This window comes from Balaenoptera ricei, chromosome 13, assembly GCF_028023285.1.
Source record: "Balaenoptera ricei isolate mBalRic1 chromosome 13, mBalRic1.hap2, whole genome shotgun sequence".
Taxonomy (NCBI): Eukaryota; Metazoa; Chordata; class Mammalia; order Artiodactyla; family Balaenopteridae; genus Balaenoptera; species Balaenoptera ricei.
Genome location: NC_082651.1, coordinates 61,849,249 through 61,873,393, shown reverse-complemented (window position 1 = coordinate 61,873,393; position 24,145 = coordinate 61,849,249).

The following is a 24,145-nucleotide window of genomic DNA, read 5'->3' as shown; positions in this document are numbered from 1 at the left end:
ACCCAAATTGCTCTTATCAGGATTTCCAGTGAACTCCGTGTTGCTAAGGCAAATGGCTAGTTGTCAACCCTCATCTAACTAGATCAGTCAGTAACATTTGACATAGTTGAATAGTCCTTCCTTCTTAAAATACGTTCTTTGGGGAGAGCCTTCTCTTCCTACTTCACCGCTTGCTCCTCCTTACTCTCCCTTGTACACTCTTTCTCATTTCTCTGACCTGCACATGCCCCACATGTCCCATGGCTTAGTTTTCTGACATCGTTTCCACCCTCCCCATACTCATTTTCTGGATGATTTCATCTGGGGACAAGGTTTTGAATTCTATCTGTATCCTAATGATGGACACATTTTATAACTCCGACCAGCTACTCTCTCATGAACTCCAAACTCATATACCCAGCTGTTCATTCAACATTTCTACTTGTACTCAAAATTTGCTCTCCCCAAAACTGAATTAATGCTTTTCCTCTACCAAATTTGTTCTTCTTTCAGTGGAACAAATCAACGATTTTGGAGTAATCCTTAACTCTTCTTCTTTTGTCTCTCATACCTCACATCCATTTCATCAGCTTCATCTGAGCTCTAACTTCAAAATATTTCTGGAATCCAAACACTTCTCAGCATCTCCACTACTGTGCTCTGGTCCCAGCTGCAGTCATCCCTTGCCAGAATTTTTGTAATGTCCTTCTACCTATTCTCTGCCTCTTCTATAGTCTATTCTTTCCATAGTGGTCAGAAGGATACTCTCCACAGAAGTATCCCATCTTACTCAGAGCAAAGGTCAAAGCCTTTATCAGGACTCAAAGGCCCTAAATACTGTCTTCAGCATGATGACCTCATCTCCTGCCACCCTTGCCCACCCTCTTCCAGCTGCAGCACCCTGTTCTGTTCCTCAGACCTGCCAGCACATTCCCATTGCGAAGCCTTGCCACTTGATAGTCTCTAATATTTCATTTCATTAAATCCTCACAACCATGCGCTGTGATGATTATTATCCTCATTTGGCAGATGAGAAAGCAGAGTGGAGAATATGTAAAGTTCTTCACAACTCTGTACAGTTACTACTTGGCAAAATAGCACTCAACTCCAGATCTCTTTGGTGGCTAATTCTGTACTCTTTTTATCATAGAAACTTTCTGGTTTCTCATCCCACCTCTGTTGCTGTGTCGTTTGGACCACCAATCTGGGTAACATATCTTGGCCTTAGTCTATTTACCTGAGAAATGGGACTTCAGTGTAGATATTCTCAAAGTTTTGACCGATTCAGTTGCTCTGTGACTCCATGACTCCAAAAGGGCCCCCAGCAGTGCTCAAGGTGAGAATAGCAGTGATTTTGGTGAAGAGAGGAGTGTGCAGAAAAACATGGGCAGGTGTCGTTAGAGAGGAAACCTTACCATTGCAGATGTGGGGTGGCACTACAGACTTACTTAGTACTACTTAGGGATATTCTTCTAGGTCTGTCCCTCTTGACTGTATATTATTTCAATTCAGTGCCTACGTGTAAATAAACCGCCTTGTCTTTACAGGGTACTCTTTTCACCGCCTCCATTGTCAAATCAGATAGTCATGGAGACAGATAAAAACTTGCTCTTCCCTAGACTTGTGAGCTCTAAGGACTTTCTGTTTCCATTCTTTAAACTTAGGGGGCTGGTCTAGCCACTCATCTCCCTAATTCCACTTACAGTCAGGACAAAAGTTGTCACCCCAAAAGATATAAACCCACTGTGCCCCAGTCAAACCTATCAGAGGGCCAGAGAGATGATACATTTGTTCCTGACTCTAAAAGCATTAGTGTCATCATACTAACATGGCTGCCTCCTGCTCACCTGGGGCAGATCTTCCTCGCTTCTCCAGAGTTGATCAAGTGGCCGTGCTATCGCTCCACCTGGCTTTAGTGGAGTGCTCCTGCCATTTTCTTGTGATGTCATCTCCTTTGCACATAGCCAGTCCTCCTCCCTCCTAAGGCAGGACCCTCAGGGGCTTGGAGGCAGGCCTTCCCCAGCTTCCTGCCTTCTTCCACCTGGAGTCTCCTACAGTGCCGTTAACGCTCCCACTCTTCACTTAATCATTATAGATTCTTTTTTTTCCCTCTGGGAACTTGGTAAGTTCACCAGGGACTGGGAGAGAAGACAGCTTGATAGTGGATAATATCACTGCTCCATGCTTCTGTGGTAGAAATGAAACCACTTAACTTCGGGGGAAACAAGACCTCCTTCATTTCTTCATTGCCTTGTAATCAGATTGCCTTAAATCCCCTGCAGAGCCTCATCCCACCTAGATGGCAAGAAATTAAAGCTCAGTTTTCATTTGGGGTACCTGCTCACCCTGAAATAAACGAAGTTCCATGCTTAGAGATGTTCCATGATCAAACGAGTACCTAGGCCCAGCCTTCTAAGATTCGCGTGGCTGCTGCATACAACTAATCTGGGCGTGGCATTCCCGTAGACTATGATGTGAATGGAAACTGGAAATGAGCAATTATTTAATACAACTATACTTACAATAATAAATAAACCATAGATAAAGCAGGAAAGAAAGAAAGAAATCCAGATGGTCTTTCCTAGACCACTGTGATTTGTGATGCCCGCTCTCCTCTGAACCCAGTCCAAATGCCCCATATCTCTGTTTTCTGCCAAGTGCTAAGTGACACTGTAACCTAGGGCCGGAGAGCTCTCTGTGCTTCACCTGTCATAACCCAGTTAGTCCTCACACTACGTGGTCGATAGGGGCTACCGTTTCTCTCACTTCACAGAGATACAGAGATGAGGAACTGGTGAAAGGTTACATAGAAAGTAAGTGGCAAAGCCAGAATTTGAGCCCGGCTGCTACGGTTCCAGAGTCCATGCTCTGAACAAATGATGCTCTTTGTCAATCTCATGTAAGCCCAAGAAGTCGGTGAGCTATGGCTCCTACTTCACAATAATGGAACGAAGGCAGGAGTGGGTTCTGTCCCTTGCTCATGATTACTCAGCTATGAGAGTGAGAATGGAACCCAGGCCCCAGCCCAGACCTTGCCAGTCCCATTGCCCTCAACTTTCTCTTTCATCCCTGCCTTCTTCTTGGTTCCTCTTTTTTAAAAAAGCAGATTCCGCCGAGAAGGTAATGGAACGCCCTGACTGTGTGTTTCTCAGCTTGCTCTTGTGTGCGTGGTATGTGCGGAAACGTGGGCAGTGGAGAGGCCCAAAGGGATGCAGTGACTAAGGTCGCCTATGCCCATGTAACTATGCCATGGCCCTCTTTCTTAACATCCATTGTCAGATATGGACCAACGTGATATAGACAAATACCTGAAGAGATGGAAAGCCATCCATTGTTGAGCGCACTGAGAGAGAATATTCTGTCTCAAGCCCAGGCTAAAAATAAACTGTTGACAGTACGCACATCCTCCCTCACCCTGCAGTGTCTCAGGAACAGAGGCAGAATTTAATCATTTCATCCTCTGAAGTGAAGGCCTCTATGGTTTAATATGCACACATCACAGGTTTCAAATTTTGCTGCTGAAATTCAGTCTTCAACAAAAGCCTAGCTGTCTCTTTGACTTGAAATGTGTTCTAAAATGTATAATAAAGGTCTATTGAAACCAATAATGCATCTCCAGAAAATGCTGGTTTATCCCACACAGCCAATTCTCTTTTTCATAAATTCAATTTGTACTATTTGGTTGAAGAGACTGTTCGCTGAGCCCTGACATAAGTGGGTGCCGAGGTTGACACTCATGCATGGAAAAATCTTTGGGAAAAATCATGTAATTGATCTCACTTGTCAGGTTTGTCAGGCCCTGCCTGGCTCCAAGTCTCTGCACGTCTTTTTTGCCCACAGTTAAAATTGCTGGACCAACAGGGTTGGCTCTTCCCTAATCACTGGACGTAAGTAACTCCAGCCTAACTCTGATGGATGGACTCGGTGTGGCAGGGGCTTGGGCCTCTGGGCCTTAGTTCTCCTGAATAGATTCATGCTATTTCTTTCTGAGACCTAATCCTTTTTTTAAATTTTTATCGGAGTATAGTTGCTTTACAATGTTATGTTAGTTTCTACTGTGCAGCAAAATGAATCAGCTATACGTATACATATATCCCCTCTTTTTTGGATTTCCTTCCCATTTAGGTCACCACAGAGCATTAAGTAGAGTTCCCTGTGCTATATAGTGGTTTCTCATTAGCTATCTATTTTATACATTGTATCAACAGTGTGTATATTTCAATCCCAATCTCCCAATTCATCCCACCCACCCCCCTTTCCTCCTTGGTATCCATACGTTTGTTCTCTATGTCTCTTGTCTCTATTTCTGCTTTGTAAATAAGATCGTCTATACCAATTTTTTGATTCCACATATATGCGTTAATATACGATATTTGTTTTTCTCTTTCTGACTTACTTCACTCTGTATGACAGTCTCTAGGTCCATCCACGTCTCTACAAATGACCCAATTTCATTCATTTTTATGGCTGAGAAATATTCCATTGTATATATGTACCACATCTTCTTTATCTGTTCCTCTGTTGATGGACATTTAGGTTGTTTCCATGTCCTGGCTATTGTAAATAGTGCTGCAGTGAACTCTGGGGTGCGTGTGTCTGTTTGAATTATGGTTTTCTCTGGGTATATGCCCAGTAGTGAGACTGCTGGGTCACAACCCAATCAAAAAATGGGCGGAAGACCTAAATAGATATTTCTCCAGAGAAGACATATGCATGGCCAACAAACACATGAAAAAATGCTCAACATCACTAATCATTAGAGAAATGCAAATCAAAACTACAATGAGGTATCACCTCACATGGGTGAGAATGGCCATCATCACAAAATCTACAAACAACAAATGCTGGAGAGGGTGTGGAGAAAAGGGAACACTCTTGCACTGTTGGTGGGAATGTAAATTGATGCAGCCACTGTGGAGAACAGTATGGAGGTTCCTTAAGAAACTAAAAATAGAGCTACCGAGACCTAATCCTTGTACCTGGCTTCTAGTACTGAATTTCCAGCTCCTATGTTAACATCCCTGTTCACCTCTCTGCTAAGTTCCCTGATTCTTCAGAGAATGGAGAACCTCACTTGCTTATGCTAACCCTCCTTGTGCTCAAATCTAGGGTTTCTCAGCCTTGATTTGAGGCTCTTAATGTTTTGGCTCTAAATCTCTTTGCTTTGGGAAGCCATTCTGTGCCTTGCAGGATGTTTAGCAGTAGCCCTGGGTTCTTCCCACTAAATGCCAGCAGCACCCTGAACCCAGTCACGGCAATAAAAATGTCTCCAGACGTTCAAATGTTCCTTGGAGGAGGTGGAGCAAACTTCCACTGGTTGAGAACTAGTATTTTATTTCCATCCCATGGAAATAAAAGGACTGATGCTCTGTCCTTGCACCCCAGTACGGTTGCTGCCCCATAGAAATATAATGTGAGCCTCCAGTGTGAGTCACATGTGTAATGTTCAATTCTCTAGTAGATTGGCAAATTAACAAGAAACAGGTGAAATTAATTTGGATAATATATGCTACTATATCCAGTATATCCAAATTATTATTTTTATGCTAAATATTCGACATCTGATGTGTATTTTACATTTATAGCACATATCAATTTGGACTAGCCACATTTCAAGTGCTCAAAAGCTACATGTAGCCAGTGGCTTTTGTTTTTGATTTTGTTTTTGTTTTTAACGTCTTTATTGGAGTATAATTGCTTTAAAATGGTGTGTTAGTTTCTGCTTTATAACAAAGTGAATCAGCTATACATATACATATATCACCACCTCTCCTCCCTCTTGCGTCTCCCTCCCACCATCCCTATCCCACCCCTCTAGGTGGTCAAAAAGCACCGAGCTGATCTCCCTGTGGTATGCAGCTGCTTCCCACTAACTATCTACTTTACATTTGGTAGTATATATTAGTCCATGCCACTCTCTCACTTCGTCCCAGCTTACGCTTCCCCCTCCCTGTGTCCTCAAGTGCATTCTCTACATCTGTGTCGTTATTACTGTCCTGCCCCTAGGTTGTTCAGATCCTTTTTTTTTAGATTCCATATATATGTGTTAGCATATGGTATTTGTTTTCTCTTTCTCACTTACTTCACTCTGTATGACAGTCTCTATGTCCATCCACCTCACTACAAATGACTCAATTTCATTTCTTTTTATGGCTGAGTAATATTCCGTAGTACAGATGTACCACATCTTCTTTATCCATTCATCTGTCAGTGGACACTTAGGTTGCCTCTATGTCCTGGCTATTGTAAATAGAGCTGCAGTGAACATTGTGGTACCTGACTCTTTTTGAATTATGGTTTTCTCAGGGTATATGCCCAGTAGTGGATTCCTGGGTCATATGGTAGTTCTATTTTTAGTTTTTTAAGGAACCTCCATACTGTTCTCCATAGTGACTGTATCAATTTACATTCCCACCAACAGTGCAAGAGGGTTCCCTTTTCTCCACACCCTCTCCTGTATTTATTGTTTGTAGATTTTTTGATGATAGCCATTCTGACTGGTGTGGGGTGATATCTCATTGTAGTTTTGATTTGCATTTCTCTAATGATTAGTGATGTTGAGCATTCTTTCATATGTTTGTTGGCTGTCTGTATACCTTCTTTGGAGAAATGTCTATTTAGGTCTTCTGCCCATTTTTGGATTGGGTTGTTTGTTTTTTTTGATATTGAGCTGCATGAGATGCTCGAATATTTTGGAGATTAATCCTTTGTCAGTTGCTTCATTTGCAAATATTTTCTCCCATTCTGAGGGTTGTCTTTTCGTCTTGTTTATGGTTTCCTTTGCTGTGCAAAAGCTTTGAAGTTTCATTAGGTCCCATTTGTTTATTTTTGTCTTTATTTCCATTTCTCTAGGAGGTGGGTCAAAAAGGATCTTGCTGTGATTTATGTCATAGAGTGTTCTGTCTATGCTTTCCTCTAAGAGTTTGATAGTGGCTGGCCTTACATTTAGATCTTTAATCCATTCTGAGTTTATTTTTGTGTTTGGTGTTAGGGTGTGTTCTAACTTCATTCTTTTACATGTAGCTTTCCAGTTTTCCCAGCACCACTTATTGAAGAGGCTGTCTTTCTCCATTGTATACTCTTGCCTCCTTTATCAAAGATAAGGTGACCATATGTGCATGGGTTTATCTCTGGGCTTTCTATCCTGTTCCATTGATCTATATTTCTGTTTTTGTTCCAGTACCATGTGGTCTTGATTACTGTAGCTTTGTAGTATAGTCTGAAGTCAGGGAGCCTGATTCCTCTAGCTCCTTTTTTCTTTCTCAAGATTGCTTTGGCTATTTGCGGTCTTTTGTGTTTCCATACAAATTGTGAAATTTTTTGTTCTAGTTCTGTGAAAAATGCCAGTGGTAGTTTGATAGGGATTGCATTGAATCTGTAGATTGCTTTGGGTAGTAGAGTCATTTTCACAATGTTGATTCTTCCAATCCAAGTACATGGTATATCTCTCCATCTATTTGTATCATCTTTAATTTCTTTCATCAGTGTCTTATAGTTTTCTGCATACAGGTTTTTGTCTTCTTAGGTAGGTTTATTCCTAGGTATTCTATTCTTTTTGTTACAGTGGTAAATGGGAGTGTTTTCTTAATTTCTCTTTCAGATTTTTCATTATTGGTGTATAGGAATGCAAGAGATTTCTGTGCATTAATTTTGTATCCTGCTACTTTACCAAATGCATTGATTAGCTCTAGTAGTTTTCTGGTAGCATCTTTTGGATTCTCTATGTATAGTATCATGTCATCTGCAAACAGTGACAGTTTTACTTCTTCTTCTCCGGTTGGGATTCTTTTTATTTCTTTTTCTTCTGTGGTTGCTGTGGCTAAAACTTCCAAAGCTATGTTGAATAATAGTGGTGAGAGTGGGCAACCTTGTCTTGTTCCTGATCTTAGTGGAAATGGTTTAATTTTTCACCATTGAGGACAATGTTGGCTGTGGGTTTGTCATATATGGCCTTTATTATGTTGAGGTAAGTTCCCTCTATGCCTACTTTCTGGAGAGGTTTTATCATAAATGGCTGTAGAATTTTGTTGAAAGTTTTTTCTGCATCTATTGAGATGATCATATGGTTTTTATCCTTCAATTTGTTAATATGGCATATCACATTGATTGATTTGCATATATTGAAGAATCCGTGCATTCCTGGGATAAACCCCACTTGATCATGGTGTATGATCCTTTTAATGTGCTGTTGGATTCTGTTTGCTAGTATTTTGCTGAGCATTTTTGCATCTATGTTCATCAGTGATATTGGCCTATAATTTTCTTTCTTTGTAACATCTTTGTCTGGTTTTGGTATCAGAGTGATGGTGGCCTTGTAGAATGAGTCTGGGAGTGTTCCTCCCTCTGCAATATTTTGGAAGAGTTTGAGAAGGATAGGTGTTAGCTCTTCTCTAGATGTTTGATAGAATTCACCTGTGAAGCCACCTGGTCCTGGGCTTTTGTTTGTTGGAAGATTTTTAATCACAGTCTCAATTTCAGTGCCTGTGATTGCTCTGTTTATATTTTCTGTTTCTTCCTGGTTCAGTCTTGGAAGGTTGTGCTTTTCTAAGAATTTGTCCATTTCTTCCAGGTTGTCCATTTTATTGGCATATAGTTGCTTGTAGTAATCTCTCATGATCCTTTGTATTTCTGTAGTGTCATTTGTTACTTCTCCTTATTCATTTCTAATTCCATTGATCGAGTCTTCACCCTTTTTTTCTTGGTGAGACTGGCTAATGGTTTATCAATTTTGTTTATCTTCTCAAAGAACCAGCTTTTAGTTTTATTGATCTTTGTTATTGTTTCCTTCATTTCTTTTTCATTTATTTCTGATCTGATCTTTATGATTTCTTTCCTTCTGCTAACTTTGGGGGTTTTTTGTTCTTCTTTCTCTGATTGCTTTAGGTATAAGGGTAGGTTGTTTATTTGAGATGTTTCTTGTTTCTTGAGGTAAGATTTGATATAAACTTACCTCTTAGAATTGCTTTTGCTGCATCCCATAGGTTTTGGGTCGTCGTGTTTTCATTGTCATTAGTTTCTAGGTATTTTTTGATTTCCTCTTTGATTTCTTCATTGATCTCTTGGTTACTAAGTAGTGTATTGTTTAACCTCCATGTATTCGTATTTTTTACAGATTGTTTCCTGTAATTGATATCTAGTCTCATAGCATTGTGGTCAGAAAAGATACATGATACGATTTCAATTTTCTTAAATTTACCAAGGCTTGATTTTTGACCCAAGATATGATCTATCCTGGAGACTGTTCCATGAGCACTTGAGAAGAAAATGTATTCTGTTGTTTTTGGATGGAATGTCCTATAAATATCAATTAAGTCCATCTTGTTTAATGTGTCATTTAAAGCTTGTGTTTCCTTATTTAGTTTCATTTTGGATGATCTGTCCATTGGTGAAAGTGGGGTGTTAAAGTCCCCTACTATGATTGTGTTACTGTCAATTTCCCCTTTTGTGGCTGTTAGCATCGGCCTTATGTATTGAGGTGCTCCTGTGTTGGGTGCATAAATATTTACAATTGTTATACCTTCTTCTTGGATCGATCCCTTGATCATTATGTAGTGTCCTTCCTTGTCTCTTGTAACAGTCTTTATTTTAAAGTCTATTTTTTCTGTTATGAGTATAGCTACTTCAGCTTTCTTTTGATTTCCATTTGCATGGACTATCTTTTTCCATCCCTCACTTTCAGTCTGTATGTGTCCCTAGGTCTGAAGTGGGTCTCTTGTAGACAGCTTATATACGGGTCTTGTTTTTGTATCCATTCAGCCAGTCCCTGTTTTTTGGTTGGAGCATTTAATTCATTTATATTTAAGGTAGTTATCCTTAAGTATGTTCCTATTACAATTTTCTTAATTGTTTTGGGTTTGTTATTTTAGGTTTTTTTCCTTCTGTTGTGTTTCCTGCGTAGAGAAGTTCCTTTAGCCTTTGTTGTAAAGCTGGTTTGGTGGTGCTGAATTTTCTTAGCTTTTGCTTGTCTGTAAAGGTTTTAATTTCTCCATCGAATCTGAATGAGATCCTTGCTGGGTAGAGTAATCTTGGTTGTAAGTTCTTCCCTTTCATGACTTTAAATATGTCCTGCCACTCCCTTCTGGTTTGCAGAGTTTCTGCTGAAAGATCAGTTGTTAACCTTATGGGGATTCTCTTGTATGTTATTTGTTGTTTTTCCCTTGCTGCTTTTAATATTTTTTCTTTGTGTTTAATTTTTGATAGTTTGATTAACATGTGTCTTGGTGTGTTTCTCCTTGGATTTTTCCTGTATGAGACTCTCTTCACTTCCTGGACTTGATTAACTATTTCCTTTCCCATATTATGGAATATTTCAACTATAATCTCTTCAAATATTTTCTCAGTCCCTTTCTTTTTCTCTTCTTCTTCTGGGACCCCTATAATTAAACTGTTGGTGTGTTTAACATTGTCCCAGAGGTCTCTGCGACTGTCCTCAATTCTTTTCATTCTTTTTTCTTTATTCTGCTGTGCAGTAGTTATTTCCACTATTTTATCTTCCAGGTCACTTATCCGGTCTTCTGCCTCAGTTATTCTGCTCTTGATTCCTTCTAGAGAATTTTTAATTTCATTTATTGTGTTGTTCATCATTGTCTGTTTGTTCTTTAGTTCTTCTAGGTCCTTGTTAAACGTTTCTTGTATTTTCTCCATTCTATTTCCAAGATTTTGGATCATCTCTCCTATCATTACTCTGAATTCTTTTTCAGGTAGACTGCCTATTTCCTCTTCATATGTTTGGTCTGGTGGGTTTTTACCTTGCTCCTTCATCTGCTGTGTGTTTCTCTCTCTTCTCATTTTGCTTAATTTACTGTGTTTGGGGTCTCCTTTTCGCAGGCTGCAGGTTCGTAGTTCCCGTTGTTTTTGGTGTCTGCCCCCAGTGGCTGAGGTTGGTTCAGTGGGTTGTGCAGGCTTCCTGGTGGAGGGGACTGGTGCCTGTGTTCTGATGGATGAGGCTGGATCTTTTCTTTCTGGTGGGCAGGACCACGTCCAGTGGTGTGTTTTGGGGTGTCTGTGACCTTATTATGATTTTAGTCAGCCTCTCTGCTAATGGTGGGGTTGTGTTCCTGTATTGCTAGTTTTTTGGCATAGGGTGTCCAGCACTGGAGCTTGCTGGTTGTTGAGGGGAGCTGGGTCTTGCCGTCGAGATGGAGTTCTATGGGAGAGCTTTCGCCACTTAATATTACGTGGAGCTGGGAGGTCTCTGGTGGACCAGTGTCTTGTAGCTGGCTCTCCCACCTCAGAGGGACAGGTCTGACACCTGGCCAGAGCACCAAGCTCCTGTCAGCCAAACGGCTCAGAATAAAAGGGAGAAAGGAAGAGAGAAAGAGAGAAAGAAAGAAAGAAAGAAAGAAAGAAAGAAAGGAAGAAAGGAAGGAGGGAAGGAAGGGAGGAAGGGAGGAAGGAAGGATGGAGAGAAAAGAAAAGTTATTAAAATAAAAAATAATTATTAAAAATAAAAAAAAGAGAGCAACGAAACCAAAAAACAAATCCACCAATGACAACAAGCACTAAAAACTATACTTAAAAAGAAAAAAAAAGGACAGACAGAACCCTAGGACAAATGGTGAAAGCCAAGCTATACAGACAAAATCACATACACATACACACTCACAAAAAGAGAAAAAAATAAATATATCATTGCTCCCAAAGTCCACCGCCTCAATTTTGGGAGGATTCGTTGTCTTTTCCACAGATTCAGGGTACATCAAGTTGATTGTGGAGATTTAATCTGCTGCTCCTGAGGCTGCTGGAAGAGATTTCCCTTTCTTTTATTTGTTCGCACAGATCCTGGGGTTCAGCTTTGGATTTGGACCCTCCTCTGCGTGTAGGTCCCCTGAGGGCATCTGTTCTTCGCCCAGACAGGACGGGGTTAAAGGAGCAGCTGCTTCGGGGGCTCTGGCTCACTCAGGCCTGGGGGAGGGAGCGGTTCAGAGGAGGCGGGGCGAGCCTGCGGCGGCAGAGGCCGGCGTGACGTTGCAGCAGCCTGAGGCGTGCCGTGTGTTCTCCCGGGGAAGTTGTCCCTGGATCACAGGACCCTGGCAGTGGTGGGCTGCACAGGCTCTGGGAGGGGCGGTGTGGAGAGTGACCTGTGCTCGCACACAGGCTTCTTGGTGGCGGCAGCAGCAGCCTTAGCATCTCATGCCCATCTCTGGGGTCCACGCTGATAGCCGCGGCTCGCGCCCATCTCTGGAGCCCATTTAGGTGGTGCTCTTAATCCCCTCTCCTTGCGCACCCCAAAACAATGGTCTCTTGCCTCTTAGGCAGGTCCGGACATTTTCCCGGACTCCCTCCCGGCTAGCCGTGGCGCACTAGCCCCCTTCAGGCTGTGTTCACGCCGCCAACCCCAGTCCTCTCCCTGGGATCTGACCTCCGAAGCCCGAGCCTCAGCTCCCAGCCCCCGCCCGCCCCGGCGGCTGAGCAGACAAGCCTCTCGGGCTGGCGAGTGCTGGTCGGCACCGCTCCTCTGTGCGGGAATCTCTCCGCTTTGCCCTCTGCACCCCTGTGGCTGCGCTCTCCTCTGTGTCTCCGAAGCTTCCCCCTCACCCACTCCCCGTCTCCTTCAGTGAAGGGGCTTCCTAGTGTGTGGAAACTTTTCCTCCTTCACAGCTCCCTCCCAGAGGTGCAGGTCCCATCCCTATTCTTTTGTCTCTGATTTTCCTTTTTTCTTTTGCCCTACCCAGGTACGTGGGGAGTTTCTTGCCTTTTGAAGGTCTGAGGTCTTCTGCCAGCGTTCAGTAGGTGTTCTGTAGGAGTTGTTCCACATGTAGATGTATTTCTGATGTATTTGTGGGGAGGAAAGTGATCTCCAGGTCTCACTCCTCTGCCATTTTGAAGGCCTCCCTTTAAAAAAGCAGTGGCTTTTGTATGGGCAGCACTGATCTAAATTTCTAAAATACCCCTTTATTTTTCAATTCACTCCAAGCCTCAGAATAGTACAGTGATGTAAGCAAGGGCCTGGGGTGTCAGATGTACCTGGTTTAAATATTTCTGAGTCTCTTTCCAACAGTATGGCCTTGAAATAATTATTTAATCTCTCTGAACCTCAGTTTTAATATTTGCATTGGAGAAATAATAATATTGCTCTTCAAAAAGTTTTTATGAGCATTACCTTAAATAATGTATATAGTGCCTAGAACAGGTGCTTAATAAGTGGAACAGGTCCATTTTCTGTACTCTGCTGTCATCAGCTAACATTCGTATTAAGTTCCTCTAGTGCTATCCTCTTGCTTGAAACAGCACCAATGTTCCATCTTTTGGACACCATGCTCTGGGCCTAATTGGACACTCAGTGGGCATGTAAAACACTGACTCATCCCAGGGGATCCAAGTTTATCACACTTGGTCCTGCCCAGCTGCTGTTAATTAAGCCATGTTTAGTTTTGTCTACAGAAAATGACAATTTTAAAAAATGACCCAGCCCTCTCAGTTTCTTTTGATTTCAGCTGGCATTGTTCCACCTTCACTGCAAGTCAGTAACATGGGATAGAAAAGAAAGCATTCTGGGCTGCATCTTTCCCATCAAGAGGGTCAGCTATATAGCATAGTCCTTTAAGTCACAATCCCATAATGCTGGCAGGTTTCATCTGCAGAGACACTACATCAACATTTTGGCCAACGTTAAAAAGAGAGCAAATGCCTAGACCAGTTTGGCTAGACAAGTGGCCGGTTAATCCATCCTAACGGATGGGATGCATAAAAGATAGAAATTCATCATCATGGCAGAGACAGCCCATATTATCTGTTGCATGGCCATGAATATTCATTTAGTTCAGAACTCATATCCAGAGGTATTGGGGTCAGTTGTTTATGATGGGAAGCTGACAGTCTTTCTGTATAGAAATGATTTCTTCATAGTTTTCCTACCTTTGTGGGGGAATTCCTCCTCCTGTCAATCCCCTTTCACCTGTGTGCAAACACGCATTGGCCAACACAATATGCTAATTAATGCTTTCCCATTTGGCCCTGGATTGTCTTTGTCAAAGCCTTAAAGGAGGTCATGTTTTCCCCTAATCACCAGGAAGTTATTGTGAGAAGTCTATCAGCATTAGCTGAGAGATGTATTCGAAGTATCTAAGTATGTGTCAGGCACTGGGGACTCTAGATGATTAAAGGAGCTTTCACTCTTCTGGACTTCACAGCCCAGGAGGGAAGAGCATGTAAATAAATGATCACAATAAGATACATAACTCATACTGTATAGAACTTCGGGAGCACGGAGAAAGGAGAAATTTTTCATTTATTGAGCACTGTATCTCTGTGTTATATCATGTAAGTATTTTTTAGATTGTACCTTTTCTAACCACCATGATTCTGAATTTATGTGCATACTCAATTAAATCAGACAAGTCCACAGAAAGACTCAACAACTTCAGCATTTGTGACTATTACACATACTCATTTCTCTGGCCAAATTAATGATGGGAGGGCTCTGGTTAATAGAGAGTTGCTGTATATATGCATAATATAATTTTAAGATTAGTTTTCACTTAAAGACTATAACACAATGAACTCTAAATTTGTTTTAAAATTAGTTTATTCTCCTGTTGCTAATTTAACTGTTCTTTAGTATCTTTCAGGGTCTTAGAATCTTCACCATATATATCAATAATAATTTCACAAAGAAATGTGAACTTACGGTAAATTGTGTATATATACATATATACACACACACACACATATGTACATATATATTTAAATAACATCTTAGCTAAAATCTTAGCTTTGCACATCAAGTTTTTCTTCTTCAAGTTTGTTTTGAATTCAGTGTCACAGTAGTACTGTAAGGTGGAAGTATTATTACAGTATTATTTTTCTCTTCTTACCAATAAGGTCAACTGAGCACAAAAGATTAAGCGACTTGCCTGACCTTATGTAGAATAACTTTAACTGTAATGCCAGGACTATATTCCAAGTTTCCTGAATCTCAGTCTTTGAGCCTAATCAGAGAATTGTTGTTTGGTTTACTTAAAATATGTCTAAGTTTTAAAGGGTGTTTCTCAACAAGTTTCCAGCCTTTTAAATATTCTAACAACATCATTCTTTATCTATTAGTTGAGAAACTTCAAGTTTGATATAATTAATCATTATTGACTGTCTACTAGGTATAAAATGGACAATTACAAAACAGCCAGCAAAATTGCTTTCCTCAAGTAACTTACAATGTAAATATTGATGCATAAGATCTCCTTAGCATAGGGTAGAATAATTATAATAGTTATCATAAAAATGTGTTGGTTGTTCTAACCAATGTAAGTACCATTTGGTCAGGGTTCACTACTTGGCATTCTTGGTCCTAATGTCCCTGTGATGTGTTGGCATGAGGATAGACATATAGACCAATGGAACAGAATAGAGAGTCCAAAAATATACCCACATATCTATAATCATCTGATTTAAAGCAAAGTTGTCACTAAATTCAAGGGAGAAAAGGATAGTATTTTCAATAAATGATGCTGAGTTACACGGATATTCATATTAGAAATAAATGTAATGTGATGCCTACCTCACACCATACAAAAAAGTAATTTGAGGTGAACCACAGACCTAAGTGTTAAAGGGAAAGAAATAAAGCATCTAGAAGATGACACAGGAGAATATCTTCATGTCCTTGGAGTAGGCAACTATTTTTAAAATATAACTCAAAAACATTAACCATAAAAAAATTGCTAAAACGGTCTGTATCATTACGTAGTTATAAAAAGCAGCGCCTAAACATACCCTAGTGTAAACCACAGAGAACAGATGAGTTAAAATGGATAATTCATTTAATTCAATACAGGAAATAGTAACTTGGCATTCAACTTATATATTCCAAATGTTCACTCACCCCCACTCACAAAAATGTCAAGCCTAACAAAATACAGATTACAAAAATAAAAACAATCAATCAATTGATCAATCAATAAAATGGTCTCTATTAAAATTAAGAACTTTTATTCACCAAAAGTTATCATTAAGTGTGAAACAGTAGTCACAGTTGAGAAATATATTGCAATACGTATATCTGACAAAGACCTCTTTTCACAATATATAAAGGACATCTACAAGTTATTTTTTTTTTAAAAGGCAAATGACTGAACTAAAAGTAAAATGGGAAAAAGACTTGAAGACAATATACAAATAGTCAATTAGCATGAGAAAAGGTGCTCAACATCATTAGTCCTCAAGCAAATGCAAATATAAAACTGCAGTGAGATACCACTATAACCCTACCTGAAGCCCTCAAATCAAGAGGTCCGATAATATGATTTGTCAGTGAGGGTACAGAGCAACTGAAACTTTTACTGCTGGTAGGAGTATAAATTGTTACAACTGCTTTGAAAATTCTTCAGTGGTATCTGCTGAAGCTGAACATATGTATACATAAGAATCAACAGACATGCAAAAGAAAGTTCAGCATGTCTTTATTCACAATAGCCCCAAACTGTAAACAAATTAAATGCCTAACAGTGGGAGAATGGGTAAATATGGTATATGCGCACAGTGGAATAATACACAGAAATACAAAAGATAAATTATTGTTATAGTTGTATGAACACAAATTAATCTCACAGAGAAAGTACTGAGAAAAAGAAACCCAACACAAAAGTAGTACATATTGCTTGATTCCATTTATATGAAGTTTAAAAACAGGCAAAACTAATCAATGGTGATATAGGTCAAAGAGTGATTGTTTCTGGATGAGCTTATGGACAAGAAGGGGTCACCAAGAAGTTCCAGAAAACAAGAGAGTTGAAAGTGTGCTATATCTTTTCCTAGTTGTGGTTATAAGGGTGTAGATACATCAAAATTCATCAAATTGTATACTTAAGATTTGTTCAATTTACTATATGTTTTGTATTATGTAGTAAAGAGAATAATAGCCCCCTGAAGATGTCCACAACTTAATCCCTGGGATTTGTGAATATATTCCTTATTTGACAAAGGAGATTTTTGCAGAAGTAATTAAAGACACTGAGGTGGGGTGATTATCCAGGACTATTTGAGTGGACCCAATCTATATACATCAGCTCTTAAAAGTTGAAGAGGATAAGAAGAATGGGTTAGAACTCTGAAGCATAAGAAGGGCTCAATCCACCACTGCTAGCTTTGAAAATGGAGGAAAGGGTCCAGGAGCCAAAGAATGTGGGCAGCTTAGAATCTGGAGAAGGCAAGGAAAAAGATTCTCCCCTAGAACTTCCAGAAAGGAACATAGCCCTGATAATGGCTTTATTTTAGCCCAGTGAGACCCATGTCAGCTTCCTGACTTACAGAGCTATACCGTGATACATTAGTGTTGTTTGAAGCCACTAAGTTTGTGGTAGTGAGTTATGGCAGCCATGGAAAACTAATATACCTCAACAAAAAAGTAAAAGGATATTACAAAGCATTCCTGTATCTCTTTTTTGAAGGGTCTTAAAAGTGACACTGTATCCACTTGCTAAACCTGGTTACTCTGTCCCTGGAGTGCTCACAGAATTCCATTTTACTGCTATTCACCTGTCTTATCTTTCATCCCCACTGGATTGTGAGTTCTCTGAGAGCATCTTCATATCGCCCACAGTGCCAGGCACTGTACATATGTACATTTTATAGAGTAGATGCTCCATATGTGCTTGGTAAATTAAATTACATTACACCATTTATCTGTATGAGAGGCAGAGACCAAGAGAGACAGGATCGTGCTAATGTGTTCTTTGAGTCGACTTAGCAAGCTCTCCACTGCAAAGACACGTTAATGTTAGTGGTTCTAAATAATGAGGCTGAAGTTGTTTAAAACAGCAGGCTGGCATCAGATGAAACATTTCCATATCATTCTAGATTAAACAAAACATTTACCATTTCATGCTTTCTTTCCTGGTAATTTTTGCCTCGTCCTTCACGTTAGTGATTTGTTCCACGTGGCCACTCATTTAGGATAACAGCAAGCCAATAGGCGTGACAAAAAGAGACGGGTCCATACCTGATCACTAATATTCCATTACACTTCCTTGAGCTGCGGGCCTGGTAAAGCTGTCAGTGTCTTTAAACAAAGGAACTGTGCTCAAGTCTACGTATTAGGAATGCAGTGACTGCAGTAGCAGTAATCAAATTATATAGTAAGTGGAGCGACATGGCTATAAAGGGAGGCCACCATCACAAGGAACTGTTTCCCCTGTGTCTAGTCAAACAACAAATATTTTTTAGCCCGTATTATATGTACAGCCCTGTGATAAGTACTGTGGGGGGATATGAAAGACAGATTCCTTGTACTTCAAAAATGTATAATACAATTGGGGAAATAAAACATTTAAGAAAAGTAACACAGGAAAGGGACCAATACATAGTATAAAATTTCAGAAGAGGGAGGGAGCATTTGGAAAGGATTCGGGGAGTTGGTAGGAGTCAAGGCAGGAGTTATACTTTGGAATTAAAGGTGGAAAACTGAGGTGGTATGGTAGGGAGTTGTGCACAGAATATTCCAGGAACAATTTGCAGCCGCGTTTATCTAGAGCAGGGTTTCCCAATCTCAGAGCTATTGATGTTTGAGACCGTAATTTTTTATGGGGGGTCGTCTTGGGTATTATAGGACATTTCGCAGCATCCCTAATCTCTACCAACTAAATGCCGATAACTTCCCTCCCCGCAAAGCTATGACAACCAAATGTGCCCTCTGGGGGTAAAATTGCCCCTCGCTGAGAACCAATGTGCTGGAGTAAACATTCCCAGGGGGAACTCATGGGAGTTACATGGCATGGCAAGGAATTTGGATTTTACTCTACGTATATAATAGGGAACCACTGAAAACATTTGTGCTGAAGACTGGCAGGCTGAAAACTGTAGTTTGAAGGGAATTTATCTGATTGAGATCCCCTTCCAAAATTGGAGCAAGGCATTGTGGTAAAAAGGAAGAACAACCCAAATCCTATCACAATAGTCCAAGCACGAAATGATGAAGATTGGTAGCCACAGGATTAAAGAGCACTCAGTGCCTGCAGGTGTTCTTAATACCCTACAACTTTAAAGTACTTTTATATTTAGATCAGCATTTCAGCATCGCCTGGCATGTTTCATCTGAATACCAAGTTCTCAGAGATACTTCTCCTTTTAGGATAATAAAGCAGTAGAACTCCCTGCACCCACTCATGGGCCTCCCTGGAGAGAGGAACAGCCACCAGCAGTGTCTAAAGCAATCTGTAGCTTGGGAAGCTTGGCTGGGGACGCTCCACCGCCTGATGGCTAGGAAAAGCAGTATAGGCAGCACAGGACCCAACAGGTGGGGCAAATCCTCTGGGACCATCTTCGAGGCCCCTGGAGAGAAGACAGCAACAACTTAGAAGCCTCTAGAAGCCGCCAAGGCAATAACTTTCGTGTACTCCACTCTCTCTATACATTTCAAGTTTATATCTAATTATGGTAAAAAAATATTTTTTTCACAAGTATTTTTTTTTTAATTTCTTTTTTCTTCCTTGTGAAATAGAAGTGAGAGGAGAAGGGGAAATAAGTGTATCTTGGGCTCTGCATTCTGGGGGGAGTTTCCTAAGCTCACTGAACCAGGCTGAAATATTGGGAAACCTATAAGCATGGCTGAGCTGCATGGAGGGCCACTTTCTTCATGATCTAAAAATAACACTGATGCATTTAGAGAAGTGTTTAAAAACATATGTAATGAAGATGTTTATAAGAAAAAAAAAACAAAGGCTTAAACGGAAAGATTACTAAAAATTGAGGAAATTTGTGAAATATAGCATAATATAAAATGAGTAATTTCAAAAACATAGTAAATACTTTAATTAATAAATATTTCAGTTCTCAAACTTGAAAAAATTTAATTTATCTCAGTAATATTTTAATGAGAAATTTAATGAAAGAAAACTTCAAGTGTTATTGATAGGTTTAAAAATAAACTCGAATGGGACTTCCCTGGTGGTGCAGTGGTTAAGAATCTGCCTGCCAATGCAGGGGACATGGGTTCAATCTCTGGTCCGGGAAGATCCCAAATGCTGCAGAGCAACTAAGCCCGTGAACCACAACTACTGAGCCTGTGCTCTAGGGCCCACGTGCTGCGACTACTGAGCCCACGTGCTGCAACTACTGAAGCCCGTGTGCCTAGAGCCAGTGCTCTGCAACAAGAGAAGCCACCACAATGAGAAGCCCGTGCACCGCAATGAAGACCCAATGCAGCTAAAAAAAACACCAAAAAACCTCGAATGAATGGACACAAGAGCATATACCTTAGTGGAATGGTTAAATGAATATAAAAGGTATGATTTCTTCCCCATTCAACTCACTGAATTCTGAATATTTGGGGGAATACAGCAACATGATTTTCAAGTTAATTGAGAATTCCTGTACAACTGAGATTACCCTCCCTCCAAAGCTCTAAGAAGGTGTGAAATAGAACAGGAATATCATAGACCTCCCAAATGTTAAAACTTGAAAGAAAAAAACAAAAAAGCTAAGCTAGTTGAAATAGACGTTATGACTGCAAAAACAGATTTCTGGCATAGGATAGCTTAAAAAATATATAAACCATTGCAAAGTGGTATTTCAAATAAAACATTTTCTGAATAGTGAAGAAAAGCAACACTGAAATTCAGTAGATAGGTGTATCATGTTTAGGATACACTGATAGAAATCAAGAAATCTCTTCAAATAGGTTAAAATTTCCGCAAGGGCAGTAACTACATATATTTTGTTATTCTACACATCCTTAACCAGTAAAGTGATGGGCAAATGACAACTCTCAATCAACAACTGTCTGAAATTAAATTCATTTAATTCATGACCCATCATTTAATGAATTGTCAAAGGAATGAAGTTCATAGTATCACAGGTTGAGGATATGTTCTCCCCAACAGAGAAATAGTGTATTTCCTTGGAGCATGAGCTCAGGACTCAGGCAACTGGGGTTCAAATCCTGCCTTCACATCTTCTAGGTATATGACCTTAGGAGATTCATTTATTTTCTGTGCTCCAGTTCCCTCGATTATAAAATGGGGCTAAAATAGAACCCATCTTACAGGGGAATTGTGCAGAATTAATGCATCATATATAAATATATATAAATACTTCATATACATATACTTGATAAATAAAGAAATATTATTGGAATGGTGAATGCACATTAAAGTAAATCACTTAGTATTTTTAGTACTAATTTTTTAAATATTAGAATTTTCTATGTGCTGACTATTTAAAGGGACCTCCTAGGAAATCCTTTGGCACTATGAAGGTACCTTCTAATTTGTTTAGTGGCCAGGGATTTTAATATATTGATTTACTGAAAGCAGGAACTTTCCCTCAATCATGGATCACTTAGGAATCAGCAATGGGAAGGAAAAGCACAGTCTGGGATCAGATCTCACCTGTGACACTGATTCTGTCTATGATCTTGCTTCCCTGAGCCTCATGCCCTTGTCTATAACAAAGAGATGATGTCTACCTCCCTTGTTAAGAAAATTAACATGTTTGTCCTCTACTGCAGGGTCTGGGCCACAAAGAAGTTTAATGTCCCATTTACCTGTCTCAAGAAAAGAGACTTTGGTCTGTGTTACCATGTGGGGTCCTCCCTCATCCTAGAAAATATCAAAAATCTGTGAACTTCTGATAGAAAAGTTTTCATTCTCCATATAAATGCAAAAATATTTCCATATCAATTACAGTCAGTCTCAAATGCATGTCTCTCAGTCACCTTTACTTTTCCCATCATGTACATCAAGTAAATGGGCTTGATTAAAGTGGGCTGCCAAGCTAGCTGGGGAAGGAGCAGCCAAAACATTACAGAACAAGGTCCTGCATGATGATTTTCAAGGATGAGGCACAAGTGCTTTGTAGCAATCATTTCCTTGGCCCATGAAACACTTTTTTTATTGACTACAGAATATAGACATACTGCCAAAGGCTTTTAAATCAATTTTATACAATATCTTTCTTGAACTACCATTACTCCAACAAGATTCATATCTGCAGCTGATTTGGAGAGAATTGTGACTAAAATATCAGAGCTGCAGCTCTTATTGAAAAATTCCTCTCTGTAGATTGTTATTTTTTTGGCACTTAAAAGCCTAATACCACAGAGAAATGAAATTCCATTTTGCATCTGCCTTTTTAAGTGTCAGCTTTTAACTATCATAATTCCTAAGCCAAGGTTCACACATATCACCTTATTCCAAACAGAACTTTGGGATTAACGGTCTGGTATTAAAAGCAGAAACAAAAATGCAATTGCTTTGGGAAGCGCTTAAGTACCTGGCTGAAGAAAAGGACTTAATACACAGCTGAAAAGCTAGCTTTGCATTAGTTATCAGTGCAATAATGTTGGAAGGTAGTGGATCATTCTTCCATTTACTGGCATTCTGAAACTATGGATGTAATTCATGTGTTTAACCCTTGATAAATTGGGTTCACTTACTGCACCATTGAGAATCAATAAAAAAGACCAATCCAGGTGTCTCCCCTTCTTCATCTCTGCTAAACACTAAGCTTCCTGATGGCTGGGATTCCAGGTTATTAGCCTTCATAAAAGCCATAATATTCAACCCATATCAGGTCATCAGTAGGTCTGTCGAATACTGTCCAGGCACTGGGGACACAAAAAAGAAGAAATGACTCTTGCCCTCAAATACTAGAAGGAAAGGGAGATGTAATCAATTAATTGCAAGTAAAGGTGTCTTATAGTACAAGTAATAGAAAGTTGACATCTAGTTTTAGACCAGTTGGAGAACAAGTAGAGACTTCCTTCCTTCCCTAGAATCTTAGAATTTCCATAAAAGGGAAACAAAGGTTAATGTGCTTCAAAACAAGTTTACCAAATAAGATAAAAACATTGTGAAACACTTTCAGAATAAGATGATCTGGCCTCTGGACATGTGTTTGTGGAAGGAGGGCTGCTGAAGACCAAGAGAAGGATTAGGGAATAAAGAGTAGACTACAACACGAGAGGACTAAGGGGACATTGGGGGGTTGCTAGAAATAGTTTTCTAGTCATTCCCTTTTCTCTCTAATAGATCAACTGCACAATAGCTATCATGGGAGAGAGAAGTAGCAAATCCAGTCCAATACCAGCCATAGACAATAAACTCATATCAGCATGGAAATTGAATGGGGATGGATAGATGCTCCCATCAATAACCGCAGACACGCTGATCTGTCCCAGAGCATTCTTCTCCCTGCTTCCTAGTCCTTCCGTCTACTATCAGTGGACCAATTTAATATAAAAGAGAGTGGAAGGCCCCAGAAAAGAGTACTACCTGAGACTGAGGTATTAGGAGACTCCTGGAGTCAAGAGATACAAGGTGAGGGAGATGTAAAAAGGAAAAGCTAAGCTATAATCTGAGCTAATGTACCGGAAGATTCGATTGAGAAACTATTTCAGAAGACATCAAGACAAGATAGATCAGGAATTCCACTACTAGAATGGGGGCTCTAGGATCTCTGAGAACATGTTCCCCAGAGAAATAGGCATAACTGGCGAGTATTTCATATATATCTGAAAGATATATGTGAAGTATAAGAAATATAATATATACGAGAAGCCACTTAAGATCTCTAGAAATTGTTCTAACTGCATACAGCAAATGAGGAAGCATTCATTCAAGAAAATCTACTAAATCTCAGTAAGAACAGCCAGAGTGTGGCACTTGAGTCACAACCCACTCCTTTTCTAACTGCACCCCAGCCTCCTCAGCTCAGAATGATGGAACCTCTATTCTGGCCAGATGTGGCCAGGAAGACAGGGTTCCTTATCCTCTCAGCTCATAGTCAAGGTATCTCACTGAGAGGGGAAGGCCCTGAGTATGTCTCATCACCCCTCCCTCCAAGTTGCAGAAGCTAAATTCCTGGCAAGCGTTGCTTTCCCCATCCAGCTTCTACGTGTAAGGTGGAGGCTATATGCCTGGGGTGGCAGGCCAAGAATACCAGGCCCCACTTGCCCTTACCCCCACTTGCTTGTAGGGCAGCGGTTCCCACATTGGGAGAGGGAAGCTGAAGAGATCAGAGGCTAGTACCCACACCCAGATCCCTGCTAGCAAAGCAGGGTGCCACCCAAGAGAAGCAAGCCACCGTCCCCCCACTCAGCTGCAGAGCTGTGGCTCAGAGATTTTTTCCCAAGCGAGATGACATAAAATGAACTCCATGTAAGAAAAAAAAAAAGAGATCCATACCTAGACATAGGATAGTAAAAATGCTAAAAGTCAAAGACAAAAAGAAAAAT